Source organism: Pteropus alecto, unplaced genomic scaffold (genome assembly GCF_000325575.1).
Source record: "Pteropus alecto unplaced genomic scaffold, ASM32557v1 scaffold8, whole genome shotgun sequence".
Classification (NCBI taxonomy): Eukaryota; Metazoa; Chordata; class Mammalia; order Chiroptera; family Pteropodidae; genus Pteropus; species Pteropus alecto.
In genome coordinates, this window is record NW_006494609.1 from 2016386 (window position 1) to 2040144 (window position 23759).

The 23759-nt window shown below is 34.4% G+C and overlaps 1 protein-coding gene and 1 pseudogene across 13 annotated transcripts in view; both read right to left on the bottom strand.

Annotated features, from left to right (window-relative positions):
- The window catches only part of NUMB (NUMB, endocytic adaptor protein), a 128026-nt gene that overhangs the window by 53991 nt on the left and 50276 nt on the right, over positions 1–23759 (bottom strand). For 10 of the 13 annotated variants that reach the window (XR_003044097.1, XM_025042023.1, XM_006925426.3 and 7 more), the window contains exon 3: positions 16655–16739. The exons of the other annotated variants lie outside the window; for them this stretch is intronic. The gene's annotated coding sequence lies outside the window, so the exon portion shown is untranslated. The remainder of the gene's footprint in view (positions 1–16654; positions 16740–23759) is intronic. 13 annotated transcript variants of the gene reach the window in all.
- Positions 15056–15174, bottom strand: LOC112473739 (annotated as a pseudogene).

Here is a 23759-nt window from a genome sequence, read left to right on the forward strand (position 1 = left end):
AGGACAGAGACTCATGGACATGGACCACAGACTAGTAGTTACCAGAAGTTAAGGAGTGGAGGGGAGGGGGAAGATAGACAGGGTAAAGGGGGTCAAATATGTGGTGACGGAAAGAAATCTAACTGTGGGAGGTGAAAACAGTGTAAATATGTATATGCCTTACTGTTAAAGTGTACAGCTGAAATTTATTGGATTCCGTTAACCAATGTCACCATAAAAAATAATAAGAATTTTAAAAAAAAAAAACAACTTTAATTGCTTCACATCACTTTTAAGACAAAGTCCAAACCCCTACGCATGGCTTCACTCATCTGGCTTCACTCTCCAGTCCCCATTCACAAGCTAAGCTCCAGCCAAAGAGGCAGGCCCACCTTCAGAGCCTCTGTATGTGTTCCCTCTCTACCTAGAGAGACCTTTCCCTATTTTCCTCTGGTTAAAGTCTCCTCATCTTTAAAGAGTCAGTTCAGAAGTCTTCTAGGAAGCTAGCATTTTTTTCTGACAAGCCCCTACCTGGACTGGGTTAGGTCCTTCCATTTCATATGATTCCCATTAACACCTTTTGCATACTTCTATTAGTGTATTCGTCAAGCCTTACAGCAATTTTCTATTTCCTTAATGGTAGACTATATTTTATTTGTCTAAGTAGTACCTCTGCATCCTAACACAGTGCCTGTCACATATATACAGAATACTATACATTTGAAGACATTAAAGATAAAATAAATTCCTATCACATTAGATGATATTTACTAGGTAGGATAAATGTAGACATATAAGACCAGAGAATCATCGGTGTTAGATGAGACTGCAGATGTAATAGTAGGCCAACCTCCCACTGACAAAGGGACCACTTTGACAATTTCCCTTAAAGAAAGACACCCAACCTCTGCAGAAAGAACTCTAGTATAAGCGTATTTGCTCTTTGGGCAGCTATTTATTGTTGTACCAGTCTAGTGACCAAAAAGAGAATAGACTGGAAGTGTCAACCAATGTGGGTTCTAAGTATCTTGTCACTTTCAGTACTAAAATGGTTTGCTATGAGCATTTCTACAAAGATTATTATATATCAGGGATTCTTGAACTATGCTTTAGGCAGCCCTACATTTTTCAATGGAGACCCAGGAGCCACTGTTTGGAGGGCAAGTGAGGAGGTTAGAACACTAGACACAACTCTGAGGAGGGGCTTCAGTCCCTGTTACAGTTTCAAACAGACAGGCACCACTTTATCTGATTTACACATCAGAGTTCCATGTAAAAGTTTATGGACAGGGTCTCATGGCTGGATATTTTTGAAAATTAGTGATTCAATCATAATATAAATATATAATGATAATATCTTGCTTGTTATTTCATAAAGAGTAACTACCACTGGCCTATAAAATAACAGTCAACACCAGGGAGAGACCGAACATTGTTTTCAAGTAATCTATGTGTATAATGAGCTTGCTTACAAAATAAAAACAGATAACAAGAAAAAAAATAGAAAACATGTTAATTCAAAGTAACATTTTCTATTAGTCCTCAACAAAGTTGAATTTTACTCCTAAAGAAAATCATACCCCTTGGGGAAATCCTCGTTTTTGTAAGTATAAGTGTAAAAATTGAGAACAAAGTTTATTTTGCCCTACGAACTAAATTTTAAAAAAAGAAATGAAATCCCCATTCTACTAGTATTTTCAAAGGTCACTAGATACAACTTAATTGCCACATAGAGAAAACCTTTTCACAGTTCTTATTCTCCTTAACTTAACTGCTCTGCAAAATGTGACACCATGATTCCGGCTCTCCTTTGTACACTTTCCTCCCTGCCTCCCCTCACACAATATTTTATTCTGATTTATCTTCTTCACCTCTGTTTCTACTGATGCCTTTGAGGGCTTCCTCTACTTTCTCTCACACATTAAGGGTATTCTCCAAACATCAGTCCTCAATATGTGTTCTGTCATTGACACTATTAGTCTTAGAGAAATAATCAATCAACACAAACTACCACCCCGACTATGATTTCCCCATCGTACTTTTAAGTCTTGCTGTCTTACTCAAATTTCTACATTTTAGTGCATTGATGTTGCTTCAAATACATTTACTTTAAAATTAAATCATCACCTCTTCTCTCCCATTCCTTAAGTCTTTCCCCTCTGACCCAATTTGTTTGGGTCTGTAAAAACTGAGAACTTACTATGGGCTGGGCTCTATTGTTAATGTTTGTGGATACAGAAATTAGTAAAACAAGTTGCCTTTAGGTGGCTCTCTCCCCTCATAAAAGGTTAATTTCTGCACAATATGGCAAATATAATAATAGCACTATATACAGTATGCTCTGGAAGCACAGTCTAGGAAACAGTTTCTATAGGGGATATTGCCTGAGTTAAGTTTTAAAGGAAGAACAAAAATTAGCCACATGCAGTGGGGAGTAGGAGGGAAAAGATATTTCAGGGAAAGGCAACATTATCGATAAAAGCAGAGATGTATGAAGTCAAATGCTAGGCAGCAATGGGAGAAGAGCAATGCAGAAATTAGGTCGGAGGCGTAAGCAAGGGTAAGGTCCTGATTTTATCCTATAGACAATGGAAAGCCACTAAAAGGTCTGACATGGTCAGAGTTGCAATATAGTTAGATTACTCTGGTGGCAGTGTGGAAAATAAATCTGAGGGGGAAAGACTACAGGTGAGTTAGAAGGCTTTTTAAATAGTCTAGGCAAATTATGACGACAGCCTGAAGTAGGGTGGTGTCAGTGGGACTAAAGAAAAGTTTAGAAAATAAGAGTAGTGAGAATTGAGTCAACATGATGTAACTGTGCTCCAGGAAATTATTTTGCCCAGGATGGTAAGACCGTAAACCAATAATTAGGTTAGCTTCACTGTTTGCTTCAGGAAATTCTAAGAAATGAAGAGTTAGCTAACATTTGAAAATGGGTTAAAATTAAATTATAAACAAATTATTTTCTTTCTATATGTCATCTCTTTCCCCCATAAAAAAGTTCATGTTTAGCCCTGACTTTTTTTGTGAGCTTTGGTCTTGTACTTCCAACTCTAACTCAAATATCTCCAAATCAAATTTATCTTTCCTTCCAAACAAGCTCTTCTTCCTGACTTTCTTCTTTCTACATAACACCTATACATCCATCAAAATTTTCAAATGACAACAGCAAAGTCTAAGGTTTGTCTCTGACACTTTTCCATTATTCTTCCATACCCAGTTCCATCAATTAATGCTACTGGATGAGAGTATCAATATCTCTGGCATTCAGCCATTACTTTCTATTCCTAATTGCCCTGGTAGAAAAATCATTTCATCCGTCCATCCTCTGTAACAACTCTCGACTTTAAGCCTTCTTTCCTCTGAACTTCCTGAATAGTTATGCTAGATTAATAACCCTAAATTCATCTTTGGTTTTGTTCAAAAACTATTGAAGATCCTAAAGTTTAATTTGAGTCTGACATTCAGGAGCCTCTATCACCTAAACCCAACCTTCCCCCAGCCTCCTCCTCTCCTAATACTTTCCCACATAATCCTATGAAAATCAGGCCTTTTGAACACGCCGTGGCTTTCCCACTTCTCTTTCTTTACACTGCACTTTCTACTTGTAATGTTTTACTTTCCTTCTCTTTCAACTAAAATACTACACGGTATGATAATGAAGCTAATTTTAAAGTAATATTTATTGCAGAGGTCATGGATGTTACTTGTAAAGAACAGGAAAAACAGAAAAATCCAAAGAATGAAAAGCAAATGACCTGGAATCCCACTAAACAGAAATAACCTCCATTACCATGTAGAATTTTTCTTTGTCTTTTTTATGCATATATGCTTTATCTTTTTTTAATCAAAAGGGGATCATATGATATATCTCTTTCATCAGGACAAATCTGAAAATCTTTCTACTCCTTTCAGAGTAGCATGCTTTTATTTACAGTCCGGATCTAAAGCTCAGAGACATTTTTATACTATTGTTACAATCAAAACTTCATATTTAAAAATGAAGAAAAAATCTTTACATTTCTTTGAAGGCAATATTTATATTTCACTCAGTACCTAGTACAGACATTTGTTTACGTGAATTGTAAATTACATATAAAAGACCTCAAATATTTTAATTAAAATTATTTAACAAGTATTTACTGATTGCCTACCAAGCCTTGCAGCAGTACACAATATGGAAAACCTATGCCTCTATGAAGGAGACAAAATAAGTAGGCAAATTATTTACAGTGGTGTACTGGGTGACAAGATCCAACCGTTAAATTTTCAGTAAGTTTGTAAACTGGGTGTTGAACACAACCTTTATTAAAAATCCAATTGTATAAACATAAGTTATTCTAAGACGAAGGTAATAAATATCAAAAACTTATCACTTCGTAATTATTTTATTATGTTTTACTATAATCTATGCTCCTGGGGTTATGATTTTTGTATCTGTATAGTAGAAATACTATATAGTGCTGGGCTAGTGTACATCTCTTCCTAGCGTCATGTGCAGTGACTTCACCTTGGTAACTTGAAATCGGCCGTGGTGGAAGTACTTATACTGTGGAATTTGGCAAAAACTACCAATCATAGCTTGATTTATTGTTTTGTGATTGTCGACCTCTAAGAAACTGATGGAGCAATTGTTAATGATGCAGATTAACCTTAAAAATGTGAAATGTCTATAACCATTACATTATGAATAGCACAAAAAAAATGTGAGGAAATATTCTTCCAGTATTTGAAAACTATTATCCAATAAATTCTGCTAAGTAGTCATTCAGGTAATTAAGAAATAAGTGAAATTTTTGACATGTCTTCGTTGTTTCACTTTCATCTTACTCATGATCACAAATTATGTCCAGGGGACGAGTGGTGAAACACCAGCACAGCACCGACTATAAGGTATGTCAGAAAATGGTAAATGCTATGCAGAAAAAGACGAACAGGGTTAAGAGGGGAATCCGAAGTGCTGGAGCAGGGATACAATTTAAATTAAAGTAACATTTGAGCAAAGAATTGAAGGAGGTAAAAAAGTGAACCATGCAAGTAGGATGAGAATTCCAGAAAAAGAAAAATAACGCAAAGCTCCTGAGAGGGTTGCTTGCCTAGAGCGTTAGACAGAAAGGAGGTCTGTGTGCCCAGTGCGAAATGAAGACAAGAGAGTAGGAGAGATGAGACTGGACGGGTTACACAGGACAAAGTCATATTAGGGCTTTGTAGTCTAAACGGTTTTAGATTTTTTCCTTTGAGAGAAATGGGGAGCCTTGGAAGGGTTCTAAATAAAACTTATGCTGTATGTTTGGCTGCTGGGTTAAGAATGGATTGAAGGGAACAAGAATGGAAGCGGGGAGATAATTAGGAGGTAACTAATAATCCAGCAGATGATGGTGAATTGGATCCTGATGATTAAGCTCCTGAATCTTCTTTCTATACCAGCTCTAGAAAATTCACTATTCACTCATATAATATCTGTTGAAATAAGACTATTTCAATAGGGAAAAGGTATATTAGATTTTACTATGAATGCTGGAATTAAAGATAGTTTTCTAAAACAAAGTAATAGCTCAACTGTTTCAAATATAAAGTCTTATCTACAAAATCAAAAGATCAGCTCAATTGTCATACTTTTCATAGCAATTAACCTTATGCGTGACAAAATAAACAGATTGCTTAAACAGCACCTACATATATAAGTGTATGAAGGATTTCACACATAAACAGTAATTTGTTCTACCCATGAAAGAACAAAAGGACAAGAAGAAATAATAAATATTGGGCATCTGCTGTGTGAATGGTACTATCTATATACTACAGTGGTCCCCAACATTTTTGGCACCAGTGGGACCGGTGCTCCTATGAGACTCTAATACCTGATGATCTGAGGTGGAGTTGAGGCAGTGATGCTAGCGCTGAGGAGTGGCTGCAAATACAGACGAAGCTTTGCTCGCTTGCCCACTGTTCACCTCCTGCTGTATGACCCGGTTTTTAACAGGCCACAGACTGGTACCCCTGTCTGTGGGGTTGGGGACCTCTGCTATACTAAGAGTTTCATGTACAAGTTTATAAACTGCTAAGAAATAACTGTTTCTAACCACAGGAAGCCCATATTAAAGGGAAGAGACAAACTAATTGCAGGATCAGTTCCTAAATGCTCCCTATAAAACATAATATATAAAGAATGGCAAAATAAAACTCCAAATCAAGCAAAGTTTTCTAAATGAATTTTCTGGGGAAAAAAAAAAAAAAAAAAGAATTAACTGGTAAGCAGTTTCATCCAACTTGTTATACTCACCAACTAAGGAGGTTAAATTTCTAAAAGAATCTTCTATAGCCAGTGCAGTCATGTAAGGTGTACGACTACGATGCCTTTAAACAAACAAAAATTCTCTAATACAGAATAGGAACAATTTATGTTTCATATGGTAAGCTACAAGCAGAAAATGGTCTTACCTGTTGGAAAAACATAATAAAACTAAAAAGACCAAGACTTAGTGGCACAAAAAGTATAATTTCTAACAATGGCTTCTCAATGTTGCATATGTAGTCAGCTTTATGGTTCTAAAGTTAGATTATATTAATATTTAAAAAAGCTTTAAGAAGAGCTATTGGTCAGAAACCCTATAATGATACAAGATTTTTTCTATAGTGTTTATTTATATTGGAATGGATTACTCAGGAAGATTGCAAAAATATGGTTTAAAAATTCTGTGAACTATATACACCCCAAATAAGACGGTGGTCTAACAAAAGAATTTCCCCTAATTTGTAAATCATTTACCTGAAAATGAAAGATAAGCCACAAATTTGGAGAATATATGCCACATATATGAATAAAGTATTGGTATCCTAATATTTAAATAAGTTCTAAAAATCAATAAGCAAATCAAATATCAGTTTAAAGTACTAATAGGAAATGGGCAAAATATATAAGCATTTTACAAAGGAACAGAAATGGTCAACGAACACAAGAAATAACCAACATGAATGAATCTCGCAATCATAATGTTGAGGGAGAAGGAAGCAAATTGCTTATATTATGATTCTTTTATTTAAATACTAACAACTACACTCAAAAAACTTCCTATTTACCAGGCACTGTGCACGATGCACTTCGCATGTAATGACTCATTTAATCCTCACAACAGCTCTACCAAGTAGATTCTATTATTGATCTCTATTTTATAAATGAGGAAACAAGCACTGAGAAGTAATTTGCCCAAATCACATCGGTGATAAGTGGCAGAACCTCCTGGTGCCAGAGTCTGTGCTTAGTCTCCTGACATTACATTACCTGGCAAAAATATGCAAAACTAACGAGATAATATTTATGCATATGTATATAATTAACAAAACCATAATGACAACAACAACAAAAAAACAAGAGAATGATAAACGTAATTAAGGGCAGTGCTCCTTCTGAGGGAAAAGAAATGGTGACATAACTGGGAAAGGTTCACATGGAAACTTCAAAAGTTTTAATAATGTTCTAAGTTTTGAGTGAGTAGTAGATATGCAAGTTTTCATTTCATTATGCCCTATTAACTACATACATTATATATCTTCTTTTGTATATATCGACTATTTTATAATTTTATTTAGGTGGAAAGCAAGTCACCTAAAATCATTTCTGGAGCTGAGGATAGAGGTGGGGAATGTAGAACTATAAATACATACATACAATTATGAGACATCTCATAAAGGATAACAACAACAAAAAACAAGTCACATTTAGTTATAAAATCTGTCCCATTTTTACTCAAAAGAATGAAGTCATTGAAATTTAGTTTGTCCAGCCAAATCTGGAATGAACCCAGGGGTTCTGAAGAGCCACTAGAGCGACAACTCAAGAAAATGGAGACTTCTTTTCGGAGATTTTTCCCTCCTCAATTTTGCTTGTTCGCTTTTCTTTGTTGTATAGCCACAACTACACCTCTAACTTTAGGCCTCTCTTGTATATAAATTATATGAAAGATCGAACGAGGCAGGAGTATGCTTTAGAAAATTTACTTTGAGGAGAAAAAAACAAAACTGCAGCACATACTTGATATACATAGTAGACATAGAAGACACACTCAGGAAACTAGACCCTGACACTCAAGACTGTTTCCCTCTAAGAAAAAAATAATAATAGTATGGGCCAAAGTTAGCCAAAATGGTAAAATTACTCTAATTTTCACAACAGTAGTAGTGGGTTGCAAATTTAAGACTATATAAACTAAAATATAGAACAATGGGTACCATATTTTGAATATCTGAAAACAATTACTAAATTCAGAAATTTCCTTAGATTAGCTAAATTTTTTTCAGGGGACTCTCATAGGATTAAGTTCAAAAGATAGCACTAAAAGCAAAAATCACATAAATTCCAAGTTATATTGGGAATACCTTAAGTCATCCATAAAGTACAGTACTACACTATCTTGCAATAAATCCAACACAGCTAGGGATTTCTCCTAGTATGGAACAGCTTGCTGTTTTCAGCTGAACATAATTCAAGTAGTAAGCTTATGTTTATAGGATCTATGCCGTGAGAAAAATATCCATCTAGCACGGCATGCTCACACTATAGGGGCACAAAAACATGGTATGGCAGAAACGCATTGAGTAGAATAGTGAGAGAGCTAAATTTAAATTTAATTAAGTTGGTTTTAACTCACTTTTATTTTACTGTTTGCCAAACAAACATGGTTAAATATGAATATATACAATTCTACTGTACTCTTTATCACGCTTCTATCCCATAATTCTACAGGGGAAGTTAGAAGGAAAAAAAAAAAGCAGACTGTCCACCAAAAAAAAAAAAAAAAATTTGTTCTCATAGAAATACTATATAAAATCATCATTACATTAAGGTAGGTTATACTATAAGCATCAAGTATTTCATTTTTAAATTTTCTGATTTTTACTATTTCTTATGATGTGGAACTTGCTTTCAAGATTTAGAGTAAGGAAAAAAAAATCTATTTGATCCAGTTAAGTAAGTGAAAAAATGTAAGGAATCCTTGACACTCAGCGTGGCCAGAGATGTAGAGGCAGATCATCTACTCAAGCCCCTACTCGATTAATGAATCCTAAGAATTCTGGATTACATCAGATATCGGTTTCACCGGCATAATTTACCTAACAGGAAACAATTTATAATTTACTTAGTTGTACCACTGGCTGGGTGTTCTACTTAGGCACTGAGCCAAATGAACAGCAACAAAGTACAGCTTCATCACCAACAGTGAAATAAACACAGTATGTCCCATACTTAACTTGCAGGACTAATAAAATTCATTTTAAAAGTTCACAGTCAGTTTTGTGATAAAAGTTAATTTACAAACAGATTTGTAGAAAAGTAGAGAGAACAAAGGGTTGTTTTTTTTTAACCTACTTCTCAAATGAAACATTCATTCAGCTCCTGTAAAAACCTAGGTGTCAGTAAATTTTAAATCTGTTTATATTTCAGTTCGACTTTTTTTATTAATAGGCTACACATGTTAGGCTATCCTGAATACCATATTGTGCCTTATTTAAAAAAATTCTGCCACCTATGGCATTTTCAAATAAAAAAAAAATTTAAGAACAGATTACTCTAATTTTCCAATAGCTAAAACTAAAAATTATTTTGCTTTATCAACTGTCAGATCAAAGATTTAAAAACAACAACAAATTAAGTCGTGGATGTCCTAAAGATTGGTATTTGAGAACACTGTCACAGTTCGTCAAAGATCTCCAGCCACATGCTCCTCAGCCCTGATTATCATTTAGACCATGTGTTCTCAACTAGGCCATCATATACCCCATAGGCTCTTTAAATTCAGCAATGCCCTAAGATTACATACAAGTCATAAAAAGCTATCTCTTCTGATTGATTACACAACCAATTTTACCTTTAAGTTGATCACTTGCCTTTCAATTGAGAAAACAATTGGTGAGCTGAAATTTGCAATTAGGCTATACGTACCTTTACCTTTTAAGGTACATTAAAACTTAACAAATAAAAATACATATGTCCTTCACCCTTAACCCCACACAACACACGTATACACAGACTTTCATTAGGATGGTGTTCCTCCAAGAATTAAATCTTCACTTATAGAACAAAATGGTTTTGCTCTGATATAGCAAGGACTGATTTAGCAAGAAACATCTTGATGCAAAAGGGCAGAACTGCTGAGAATGCTAGCCTACTTTTCACACCGACTTTCCTCCTCTAAGCATCTGTCAAGTGTGGGATGAGAAAAAGGTGCTGGAATCTGGAGAGGCAGACTAGAATAAAAATATATCTGGGTCCAAGAATTTAAAACAGACAGAAATGCACTGGAAAAATTACAGAAATAAGAAAGTCAAACATAGTTCTGCTCCCCTTTACTGACAATTTCACAAATTATACACATCATCTCTTTAATTCTTTAACTCTCTCTGATCTGACTCCTTCCTTTCCCTCATGACCCTTTTTCCCTTTATCCAAGCCATCCACAAAGACTTGTAAAATATGTCTTAAATTTGTTCACTGCTCTTCATCTCCAACATCAGAACCGTGGTCCAAGACATCTTTGTTTCTTACCTGGACTAGTGTAAGCCATCAACTAGTGTTTGTTTCTATTTCCTCTATTGTTCCCCTCTGATCAACTGTGTAGAAAGTAGCTAGTGTAATCTTTAAAAATGTAAAGTGGCTCATGGCACTGAATAATAGTTCCATGTCTTTCGAAGTAACTTCAAATTAATCCAAACTCTCAGCATTCAGGGAGTTAGTATGACATAATAATTCATATTGCCCAAGAAGTGGTTGGAACAGTGCCCAGCACATCATAGATGCTCGGTAAATATTGCATAGTAAGGTAAGGCCCCAGCCTGCCTCTTTCCTGGAGGTGGCACTCTCTCCAACTAACCATGATCCTTTCAGTTAACTGTGAGCTCTTTCCCACTTCAGGCCTGCTGTTTCTCTCTGTCTGAAATGCTTTTCTCTCAGACCCTTCAACAACTTCTGTCTCTCACTTATACTTAAGTCTCAACCTAAATGTCATCTCATTGATGAGGCCTTCTTTTCCCTGTCTTTCTAAATACTCTTTTCTGTAATTCTTTATTGTACTACTTTTCTCATTTCCTTCGTCCTGCATAATATTTTGTAATTACTTTTTTATTTCATTGATTAAACTTCTTGAACATCTTCAAATGACTATGCATCCCATCCAATAAATTCTACCTAAAATAATCTTAACTAATGTAGATATTAATCTCTTCATCAAGAAGCTAAAAAAATGGTCACTTATATAAATATGTCATAGCCTGTGCTATAATTCATTATACCTACACACTTCTCTTAATTGTTAATTAAACATAACCTTGTCTCCAACAAAGTATTGCACTAAGTGCTAGAAGAAGAGAAGCCAGGATGAGAAAATAAAGAATGTTTCCTCCCTTAAAGTCTTCAATGATATAAACATAGGATGGAAGAACCAAAAAAGGGGCATTTCAAGTAGGGGATGGGGTGGGATAAAGAGTCATTATATGTATGTTAAAGTGTATGTGTTGCATTGATTGCAACATGCACCATTATTTTATGTTCCACTAGGAAAGAAAAAAAAATGCTGCCAACTAATTGTTAATTATTATTGTTTGTTAGTTGTTAAATATCAATAGTAAGAGGCATCCCAGTATGAGATGCATCTCTGTTTCAAAGATGTTAAGGTTTGAGGAAAAGAGGAAGAGAAGAAAGTAAAAGAAAATTACCATTCTATTATTAACACAAATTCAGTCCTCCGGGAACCTTGAGAACTCTCAGAGAGATGGAATATTGGTTATTCATTAAAGTCTGTTATCAAGAAGGAGAGAAAAAGCCACTGAAAAAGAGTGGCACAGAGCAACGCTTGCTTTCTTCTTGTTTCCATTTTGCCTTGTATATCTTTACCTACCCCTTTGCTTTTAGCTTTTCTAAATCACTTGGTGTGTCTCTTGTATATAGCATGTAGGTGAGTCCTGCTCTGTAATCCAAATTGAAAATCTTGGTTGAGTTAAATATAACAAAAAGATAAATCTTGAAAATCTACATATTTTAAAACTCCTAATTGCCTTGTGAATCATACGTTATAACTTAAGGGCAAGCATAACTGAAAATCATAATAGCAAACTGAAAATCTTAAATATGTATAGTCAATAATAATGAAAATACTCCATTATGAATGTAATAAATGGATAGCTTTAAATGTTTATATTAGAAAATAAGGCTAATAATTGGTGAGTTAAGCATCTATCCTATGGAATCAGGAAAAAAAAAAACCCAAAGCAATTAAAATACTACTTCCAGTAACACAGTAATGCTAGATTATTCACCCAATTCTCCCACTGAAAACTAAAAGTGATAGATAAAATTTTACTTCAAAAAATATTAAAAGCACTGAAGAGCTGACAAGATGATAAAGTAATAACCAGATCAAAATCTATGAGAAAGCAGAAACTCAAAGAGATAAATGGCATAATGAAACTGTTTTTGTCCTGTAGACATCTGCCTAACTCACAAAGTTGAGCTTCAGTGTTAATGATCTCTTGGGAGAGAAGTCAAAGTTCAAGATCTATCCAACATCGAAAATCTAATAGGAGACCCTTTTTCCATAAAGCTGGGACCCACCTGAAAGTTTCATTATGTGGAAAAGAGTAAACCAGAATTAAATCCAGGCTACCCATTCCCACATCTTATCTCCAAAGGACTACAAGGAAATTTGTCTTCCTACTACAGTAGAGAATAAGATTTCTAAGAGGTTGAAAAGACAAACAGGCCCACACACATATTTGCAACCCAAAATTATCCTTTTTGGGTGGCTCAACAGCTCAAATGATGAATTTTAGTCACCAAACTAGTACCTTGAGGCATCTGGGGAAAAACGAACAAAGGTAAATCACCTTGAAGCAATTTATTTCCTTCTTGGGCCTCATAGAAAACCCACAAATATTTCTTCTAGGAAAAATAAGTAGTTCATGGTCAAAATCTCATGCAGGGTAAATAAAAAGAAATCTATACCTAGAAACAACATATGAAACTTCAGAAAACCAAAAAATAAAGAGCTCAAAAGTAGCCAGAGGTTAAAAAAAATGGACTCACTCAAATGAACAAGTATTAGGCAGTGAATTTATCAACAGCAGCAATGGAAACCAGACAAGAATGGAATTATTTCTTCCAATGGCTAAAAAATAACTGCCAACCCATACTTTTATACCTAATGAAGTATCTATCAAGAATGAGAGCGACAGACTTTCAGACCAAAAAAAAAAAAAAGAAAAGTTTACTACAGAAAATCTCATTAAAAAGAATTTTAGAGAAAACAATCTTCAGTAAGAAAGTTATCCAAATGGAAAAATCTGATGTCCCTGGAGGACTCAAGAGCACATAAAGTTGGAATTGATATCAGAGGCTCATTGTCCGTTTTCTGTCACGTTGATTGAAGAGTAGAAAAGCCAGTTAACATCGAGCAAGAAAGAGTGAGACTCATAAAGTCAGAGGAAGAAGTTGAGTTCTAGTAGCACTACAGGCCCCTGGTTCCAGCTGTTCCTAAGGCCTATTGAAATCTTGTCCTTGGAAAATAGGAGATAACCCAGTGTCCTTATACTTTAGAGTCTGCTTTTCACTTAAAAAATGCAGAAAGGGAAAAAGCTGGAAATTAAGTGAAAAATATACAATAGAGGAAATCAAAGTCAAGCACTGATTTTTTGATAAGGCTAAAAAAACCCACAAGATCTCTAGTAAGACTGATGAAGGGAAAAAGACAGAAGGCACGAAAAATTGGGAATAAAAAAAGAGGGAAATTTAAAAGATAACAAAAGAATATTTTGAACTTCATGCCAAACACTTTAAAAACTCAGACAAAATGGGTGGATTCCTAAAAAAAGAAAAAAAAGAAAACTTTCTAAAAACTGACCTAACTAGAAACAGAAATCCTAAATAAAACCATGTAGAAAACTGAATACATACCTTCCCCAAAAAATGCTAAGCCCAGATGCGTCCCCCCAAAATACTAAGCTCAGACAGTTGAACAGAAGTTCAACCAAACTTAAAAGAAAGAGATCATTCCAGTCATATATAAATCCTTTCAGAAGGGGGAAAAAAAAAGATTAGTTCTCGACTCATTTTTTGAGGTTGGCGTAATCTGGATACCAAAATCAAATAAGGGCAATATAAAAAAATAAAAATTACAGGCCAATTTTACCTGTGTACATAGATGCGAAAATCCTAAGTGAAATTCTAGTAAACTAAATCCAAGCGTATAAGAAAAGACCATTATGATTAAGTTGAGTTCATTCCAAAAACGCAAGGGTAATTCAACATTAGAAAATCAATGAATGTCATTCACCGCATTGTCAGAAGGGAGGATAACTATATGATCATCTCATAATGCGAAAAAATCATCTGACAATATTCAATACTCATTCTTCACACACACACACAAAATCTTAGCTAACTAGTAAAAGAAATGTCTTTAACCTATGAGTATCCATCAAAAATCTATGGCAAACATTATTCTTAACGGTAAAACGTAAGGTGCACTTCCTTTTAAAAACTAGGTGCAACATAAGAATGTCCACTACTAACACTTGTATTGAATACTGTACTGGAAGTTCTAACTAGTAAGGCAAGAAAAAGAAATGATGTAAGCATTGGAAAGAAAGACAATTTGCATTCACAACACTTTAATAATTTAGTAAGGTGGATGAACACGAATCTACACACCAAAAAAGCTTTTATCGGCAAATAGAAAATGGAAATGAAAACAAAGAAAAATATACTATTTACAAGAGTAACAAGAAATAAAGTATCTAATAATTAAACTTAAGAGAAAAACAGATTTTTATGGAGAACAGTTTACTGAAAGATATTTTAAAATATCTAAATAACAAGATATAACATGTTTAAGGATAGAAAGGCTCAATATGATAAAGAGAATTAAATGCATGCATAAACTAAAAGCTACAGAGGCACTGGGCTCATATATTAAGATAAGTTCCATTTTTTTTTTTTTTTAGGTGAGGCAACCCTTGGCTGACCGCATAGATTGCAAGGACCTTCTTAGCTTACAATCCCTTATTTATTTATTTTTTTTATTTTTTACGCCTACAGCACCTGGTCTTCCTAGGTGATCTTCCATCCAAGTACTAACCAGGCCTGACCCTGCTTATCTTCCGAGATCAGACGGGATCGGGCTTGTTCAGGGTGGCATGGCCATAAATAAGTCCCAGTTTTTAATAACAGCTTTTGAGAGCCTGTCTGGAAGTTCTGGCAGGAGAGCACAGCGACTCATATACACTTAACCAAAAAATGGTCCTCAACTCTACCAAGGAAGGTCGTCCTCTTCGACCCAGTGTGCAGCTGTGGAAGGGGCGCACATGGAGAGGTGAGAGAGGAAAGGGACAACCGCCTACCCAGCTAAATCAGCCAAGTCAACTTTCGAGATCATTGGGGTGACAGATGTCACGGCCAGGTTGCCCTCATATCCTAATAACAGTTTTTGAATTTTTGTGTAACTTGACACAAATTACTCCTATTTACAGATATTTATGCAACTGGTACATATTTATTAGTCACTAATTACAGGTATTATACTTTTACCAAATTGTAGTAATAGTTGATATGGCACTTCAGAATTCTGGCAGCAGCAATGAACAAATATGAGTTAAGAATACATGACATCATACGGCTGAGTTCTAGTCGAATGTGCTGTGGGCCCACTGGTTCAAAGGTCAGACAAGTGTGCACATTCACCACAATGTAAGTTATGATAACCACTCCTGCAATGTAAGTTATGGTAACCAACATTTTATGTAACACATATGGTTTGGGTTCGTGGAATTATCTGTGAACACTGCCAAAACATCATCTCCTTAAAAGCCACTGAAAAATGTAAACGTTTATTCTGAATACAAATTGCATTTACAAGGGGAAAATAGACAAAACACATTCATAATACAATGCTCATACTGGGCTCAAAGAGTATCCCCAGTGGCCTATGTATGGTCCTTATACAAATAATACCCCTGTTAATGTAAGACCTATAAGCAGCTGCCCAGTTTGCTTTATAATAGATCTGAGCTCAATCAAATGTATGAATTTCTGGAGATCTAACTTCTTCAAAGTTAATTTTTGTTTATGTAAGCTTTGTGCTCTCTTATATTGCTCCTAAATTTGGCTTTATCCAAATTTCTTAATACAGAATTAGAAATAATGATCATGTTTTATCGGTTGCTAGAGCATACTAAGTTAAAATTTATTGAATGCTTATTGTGTGCCATGCACTGTTGAAAGTGCTTTGCACATATTAAATCATTTAATTTTCACAACAACCCTATCAGGTGGATAATATTACTATCACCATTTTACAGATAAGAAAACTGAGGTACAAAAAAGTTAAGTAACTTCCCCAATGTCACACGAGTAAGTGGAGAAACTAAACTGAGGGATTCATACTTAGGTAGTCTGTCTGTCTTCAGAGCCCCAGCCCCTCAATTACTATGTTATACTTCTTTTCACAATATTTTAAAAAATACATAAAATTATTATGGATGAAAAAATTCACCATTAAAGAAAATTATCAGTAAGTGTTAAAACAACAGTTAAGCAATATTAATATAAACACAACTTATCATATGTTGATACTTCACAGCTATTTCAAAATTTCATGGCCATGATTAAGAGTTTTGAAGTTGGACAGACCTGTCTCTGAATCTTGGTTGTGCCCTTTACAAGCTGTGTGACTTTGGACAAGTTTCGTAACTTCACCAAGCCTCAGTTTCCTCATCTGTAAAATGAGAATAATAAACATCTCACAAAATTGTTGTTAGTAACATAATTATTGCTACATTACACTGATATGGTACCTCCAAACAAAACACAGGTACAGAAAACAAAAAGAGGAGGTTCTCAATTTCCTCCAGAAAACAGGACTTTATTATAATGATATAACAAAGTTGACCACTCCAAGTCACCACAGCAACTATAAGACCCACACACTAAAATAGAATCACAATCTCCTCTAATTCATAACAAATAATTCCCCTAGATAAAAGTCAAGTGCCTAGAGGTAGATTACTGGATCTTTGAAATATGAAATACTGTATATACATAGAGAGACAAACAGATAAGACATTGTTGTTTGTTCACAACTACTCCCACAAATCCCATTCCACACATATCCTTTTTAAGTAGTATTCAAGGGGCCCCAAACAGGAAGAGCTGTGTCATAAAGGAGCAATTCCTGGCATTGGTAGAAAGCAATTTTTATAAGAGAAAAACAGAAAGAAACAGACACGTCTTCGCAGTAGGGTAGAACTATCGTTTCCACTGAAGAGGGATTATGCCTATCATACCTGTAGCATTTTACTAGTCAAAACAACTTAAACTGTCATTATTGCTGTCTTTAGAATCTCAAATTATTTAAAAATAACCACATTCCTATCAACACTTGCATTTACCAGTAATATATCTATATGTGCTAAGGGTAGGTGTTTCTTTGAAGGGGATGATTTTGGCAATCCAATATAAAAATCTTTCTTAAAAAGAAAAAATAGTAATAATATTCTACGAAAATCTTACAGGATAATTTTTTTAAATGGCTCATCAAGACTATTATCAAGGTGAGTTTTTATGAATGTCGCCAGTCTAATAATTGAATTACATTATTTATTAAAATGATATCACATAAAAATAATTATTAAAAAGACTGTGTTCATTGTATCTCAAAGATTTGATAAAGAATGAACTCTCACCTCCCCAAAAAAATCTCTTTTTAACAAATAATCGCAAAAATGGCCTTCAAATTTTCTTAGTAAATTTATAAGTGTCCTGTTCGTCTGGATCAAAGACCATTTAATTTCTACAAAACACTATTTCTGCAGAAAACTTATATATGAAATATTTAGGAAATTTTTTAAATATGCACTTTATAAATTTTTAAGAAAATAAATACAGGACATGAAGTGTTCTAGGTTACTAGGCAATAAACTCCAAACAAAAAAATTCAGGTCCTTCTGCTCTGTATCTTAACAATTTGGATTTTTATACTTGATCAGCATTTCCTCCACTACTTTACTTTCTTTAAATGATAAGAATAACTTTTTTCCTTTTTTAATGAACCTTATAAATAACTAATAAGGTCAAATTGGTTCAATCACAACTCAGATACATGAAGATTTTAATTTAGCAATTTTAAAGTAAATTTTTATCTTTATATAACATAAGAGAAAATTTGCAAATACCACCAATTATGCACATCTTGTTCCATTTACTTTGTCATTCTCTCTTTTTCATACATTTTTTTTCTGAATCATGTGATAATAAGTTTCAGACACTGTACCTTTTTAGTCCTCAGTATTTCTATGTATTTTCCTAGGAATATGAACATTCACTTAATCACAGTATAGTTAACCAAACCATTATTGTATCAATGTTAAAATTTCTATTATACAATTGCAGTCCATATTCAAATACAGTAACTGTCTTTAAAATGTCCTTTAAGGCTACCGATTTCCTTAGTCCAGAACCCAATTCAGGATAATGCATTGCATTTGCTGGTAATATCTCTTCAGAATCTTATCATCTGGAACAGTTCCTCAGTCTGTCTTTTAAGACTGATATCTTTAAAGAATATAGACCAGTTATTTTGTAGAATGTCCCTCAACGTAGGTTTGTCCGATGGTCTCACGTGTTTAAATTCAGACTATGCATTTTTTGTAGGAATGTCACAAACATTGGGTTTTCTCACTGTATCACATCAGAAGTCGCAAGAAGTTTGTGGATCCTATTATCAGTGCCTTACTTTGATCATTTGGTTAAGGAGTACCTGTCAAGTTCTCCACTGTGAAGTTACTGTTCTTCTCTTTGTAACAAGTAAAAATCTTGAGGCTGTGTAAACATCATATTCCTCATCAAACTCTCACCCAACAGTTTTGGTGTGAAAGTACAATTTTAATTGTTCCAAATTGGTCATTTTCTAACTTCAACAGTTCTACATTTGTATTTGCTATTTTAAGGAAGAACTTTCCCTTCTCCCTCATTTAGTTATTTATTCATTCATTTACTTATATTTGTATAGACCCACAGATTCTTATTCTCTCAATGGGTTTTAATCTACAACTATCATTATTTATTTGGCCACTGGATGCTTCTCTAAAGGTTCTTGTTCCTTTTGACATGTCCCCATCATTCTTTGATTACCTTCTTACTTTGTAAAATAATAATATGTTCCAGACTCCTCTTGTATTTTCCCTGATCTAATTCTTCCTGGGATCAGCCATTTCTTCAAGGAGTTCTGCTTTCCTTTTAGTGGAGAATCATTTAGAAACATATGGGAGTTAGGTGTGTTATTGTTATCAAAGATGTAATTGCTTCTAGGCCTTCTTAGCAAACAAAGCTGGAATATACATACATACACACGTAAGCATATGTGTACACCATACATATACATACAAATATGCATGTATGTCTATAGGGAATATGTGTATACGTGCACACATGCGTATTTTTCTACATTTACATAAATATTAAAAATCATGAGTTCATAACCTCTAATTCAAATCCATCATCATAGAGTTCATTCTAGCCTTCTTTTCCATATATAAAATTCCCTTCTCCAATAATGAAAACCCTGGCTCCCATTATACTCAATACACTTATTCATTTGTTCAATCCTAGACTAGATAGAAAATAGCTTCGAAATTGCCGATTCATACCACTACAAAAATCAGCCTACAGACTAGGGTTCATTATTTGTTTATAGTTATTTTTATCTTGAGTTTGAAAGTATTCTATACTCAAAATTAAAGTGATTCTCAAAACAACCTTTACCATAATGTGTTTTAAATCTTATCTTGCTAGATTTAATCAACCTCAGTACCTAATTTAAAGCCTTGCATGCAAAAGGTATCTAATATATTCATAGTGAATATATAACTAGACAAAAAAAAAAAGTAACTCTGTCTTGAGACAGGAGGTGAATTACAGTCAGACCAATGATCAGAACATGACTGGAAGAAAGAGTGAAAAAAGAATAAGAAAATTCTTAGTAACGCTTACAAAACTTGGCAGAATTAATACATGCCTATCAGGCCATCCAAATTGGCCTTCTTGGATGCCTTAAACCTGCCATCTTTCTTTTTACCTCAAGGTTTCTAATCCACAGTTCTAATAACCTCTTAATCCACCCTAAATTAATTCTATTCATCTGTCAGAGCTCTACTCAAATCACTTCCTCAAAGTAGTAGCTGTCTTTGACCACCTCCTCTCACCTAAATTAAATCTCTATCATAAGCTCATACTACCCTGTAATTCTCCTTTACTTGTTTATCACAACATAAATAAATGTGTACTTATTTCCTCTCTTCCATAGAAGAATATAAACTTCATGAGAGCAGGATCCTCATATGTCAAGTTCACTGTAATTATTAATATATGCTTAAAATTATTTATAATATTGTTTATTATAAGTCATTAATATTGTTTAATAAATGATTCAATAAATAGAGACATCCATTACAAATGACAAGAATAGATTATATCAGACCAATTCAAGAACTATAAGAACTAGATTTAAAAACAAACAAAACAAACAATGACACACACACAGAAGGCAGTCAGGATGTGAGAAGCAAAAATACCACAAAAAAAAGAAATAAAGAGTTAAGCCTGACATTCTCCACCACTCTCGCCTCCTGAGGCAACTAGCTGCAGATTAGAGCTTTGGCAGTCTCACAGGGCTGCACAGACAGAATGGAGTTCAGAGCTTATCAAGACAGGCAGGATTTGAGGGGCTAAGGTTCCAGAGAAAAGGCAACCACAGAAAAGTGAGTCTGGACATCCTGTTCTGCTTTTGCCTTCAGGATATTTACTGAATCCTAACCTGTATGGGGACAAGAGACCAAAAATCAAGCAAAGTGTCTATTTTAAAGCAAAAAAGGTAAGCAGAACTTTTGGTAGCCTCACTGTGTAAGCAAAAGAAAAATTCAAGGCCTGCCGAGAAAGAGAGGCCCTGGCAAACACCCCAGGATTTCATATGATACCACTGAAAGACAACACTCTTGGAGTAAGGAAACTGGCTTTAAATCAGCCCTTAAGTAGCCTAAAACAAAGACTCGAGTCATTTCAAGAATGTATTGGATGAAGGTCATCTGCTCCTACTTTTATCTACTACCAGAAAAAAAATTAAATCCTTTCTAGAAAACAATATCATCATCAAGAGCCTCTAGTCTGATACTGATTTTTTAAACGACCAGGAATGCTATGAGACAGAACCAAATGAATGAAAGCCAAGAGAAAAAGCAGATGACAGAAAAAGACAAAAAGGGGATCTAGATATTGTAATTATCAGACAGAGATTTTAAAATAACTGTGATTAATATTTTCAAGAAAATAGATGACAAGGTGAAAATTTCACCAGAAACTGGAATCTATAAAAACAAATGAATAATAATTAAAGTGAAATTCTAGAATACATATGAAATTAATAATAAAATAGATGCTTGTTAAAGTAGACTGAACACTAAATGAACTAGAAAACAGGTCAAAAGATATCACCCAGGAGAAGAACAGAAAAAAGAAAAATACAGAAAAGCGCATAAAACAAGGGATACAGGGAAAGATCTAATGTACAGATATCTAGAACCCCAGAAGTGAGTGAGTGAAAGGTGGAGCAGAAGCAATATCAGAAGAAATATTCCAAACCTGACAAAAGACATCAAGCAACAGATTCAAGAAGGTCTATGGAACTCAAGCATCTTAAATACGAAGAAAACCACCTAGAGGTATTATTGAAAGCTGATGAAAACCAAAAACATGGCTTCTCTAACAAAAACAAAGGAATCAGAAGACAACGGGATGAAAGAAAATAAATGCCAACCTCCAATTCTATGCCACTAAAAATATCCTTCAAAAATAAGGACAAAATAAAAAGTGCTTTCAGACAAAAACAGAACATTCACTACCAGTAGATTCACATTAAAAAGAATTGTCTATGAAGAAAATAATCTCAAATGGAAGTGTAACACAAGAATCATGACTACTACGAAGAGGAAATATGTGAGTAAAATTAAATAACTAAAACAATAATAAAATTAAAGCAAAGCAAAAAAGAAAATAAAAAGGGACTGTTAAGTGGAATTAAAGAGCTAAGTTCCTTGTATTGTCCAGAAAATAACAGCAGTACACTGTGAGTAATAATGGCCATAATAATTCCTCCCATTCCTTATGCACACGCCTTTACAATGTGACTTTGCTACTCCTCCTATCAAGAGGTGTAATCTATTTCTCTACCTCTTGAATTAGGGCTTGGCCATAAAGTGACTTGCTTTGGTCAATAGGACATTGGAAAATGTCACCAAGGACTAGAAAAGTGCTTGCACGGTGGAATTTGTCCTCTCTCGCTACTCTTAGAACTTTGAGCCACCAGATGACTAAATGTGCCAACTGGAAAGGCCATGTGGAAAATAAATTCCCTACTTTTACCCTGGTCAGAGCCTGCCAACCAACATATGAGCCAAGCTATTCTTCCAAAAGCCATCAATAGTCACAGAGATCAATACAGCCAAACCAAACTGTCAATCCACAAACTCATGAACTAGTAAATGATTTAAGTCACTAAGCTTTTTATGAAACAAAAACTAGCTGATACAGAACATATAAAAGTATATTAGTGGTTCTCAAAGTTGACGTTGCTCCCCAGAGGACATATAGCAATGTCTGAAGACATTTTTGGTTGTCACAACTGGGTGGATGCTACTGGCGTCTAGTGGGTAGAGGCCAGAGATGCTGCTAAACATCCTGCAAGGCCTCTACAACAAAAAATGATCCAGCCCAAAATGTCAACAGTGCCAAGGTTGGGACCTCCTGAAGTAGAGCACGACAGAATGAGGCAGCCTTTAGAATAATCCTACTCAACAGAACTGTCTGCAATAATGAAAATGTTCTGTATTTGTGCTATCCAATATGGTAGTAACTAGTCATTTTTGGCTAGTAAGCACCTGAAATGTGGTTAGAGTTTCTATTTTATTTGGTTTTAATTAATTTAAATTTAAATAGTCATATATGGCTAGTAATAACTTCTGTAACGGACGGCATAGCCCTAAAATTTAGATGCTAGTGATACTGAGAGTAGTGAAATTAGATTAACAGTGGGAACGAAGAGTTTGATAGTTAAGGCCTATAGTCACTTGCTACAAATAAATATTCCAAACATTCTTCATTTCAATATTTATAAATTCTAAGATGTACTATACTGATAAAATAAACTGGAAAAAATTTTAAAATAAATTTACCATATTCTGCAAAAAAAAAAAACAATTATTCATGAAATACTAGCTAAAAATCTTATCTAAAGGGCTTTTGTAGATTATTAGCATGAAAGCCTTAGAAATTTCCTATGCCTTTTTTTTTAAGTTGAAAGTGATTTAAGAACTGCTGAATTTTAGAGGCCTTCAAATTGTACCAAATGAACAGCTTTTAATCAAATCATTTCAGGTAATTAAATATTCATTTACTGTATTACTCACTCCCCCTGTAGCAGTTCACTATCCTCCCTTATCCTCTTCTCTATCCCCATCCCAAGAGAAGGAAGTATTTGATCCAATGCTAGTACAATCCCACAGAATTTTTTTTTTAACTTGTCAGCATTAAGTAGGTCAGTTTTCTGCTCTAGTGGGTGTTTTGGCAATAGATTTTCTTACTAGAATACAGTGGCTACTCTGCCTGGTAAGCACATACCACGAAATAAAAGAAGACTTTGAATAACTCTCCTAAGGGAAGAACAGGCTGCTTGATCTCTAGAAGAAAA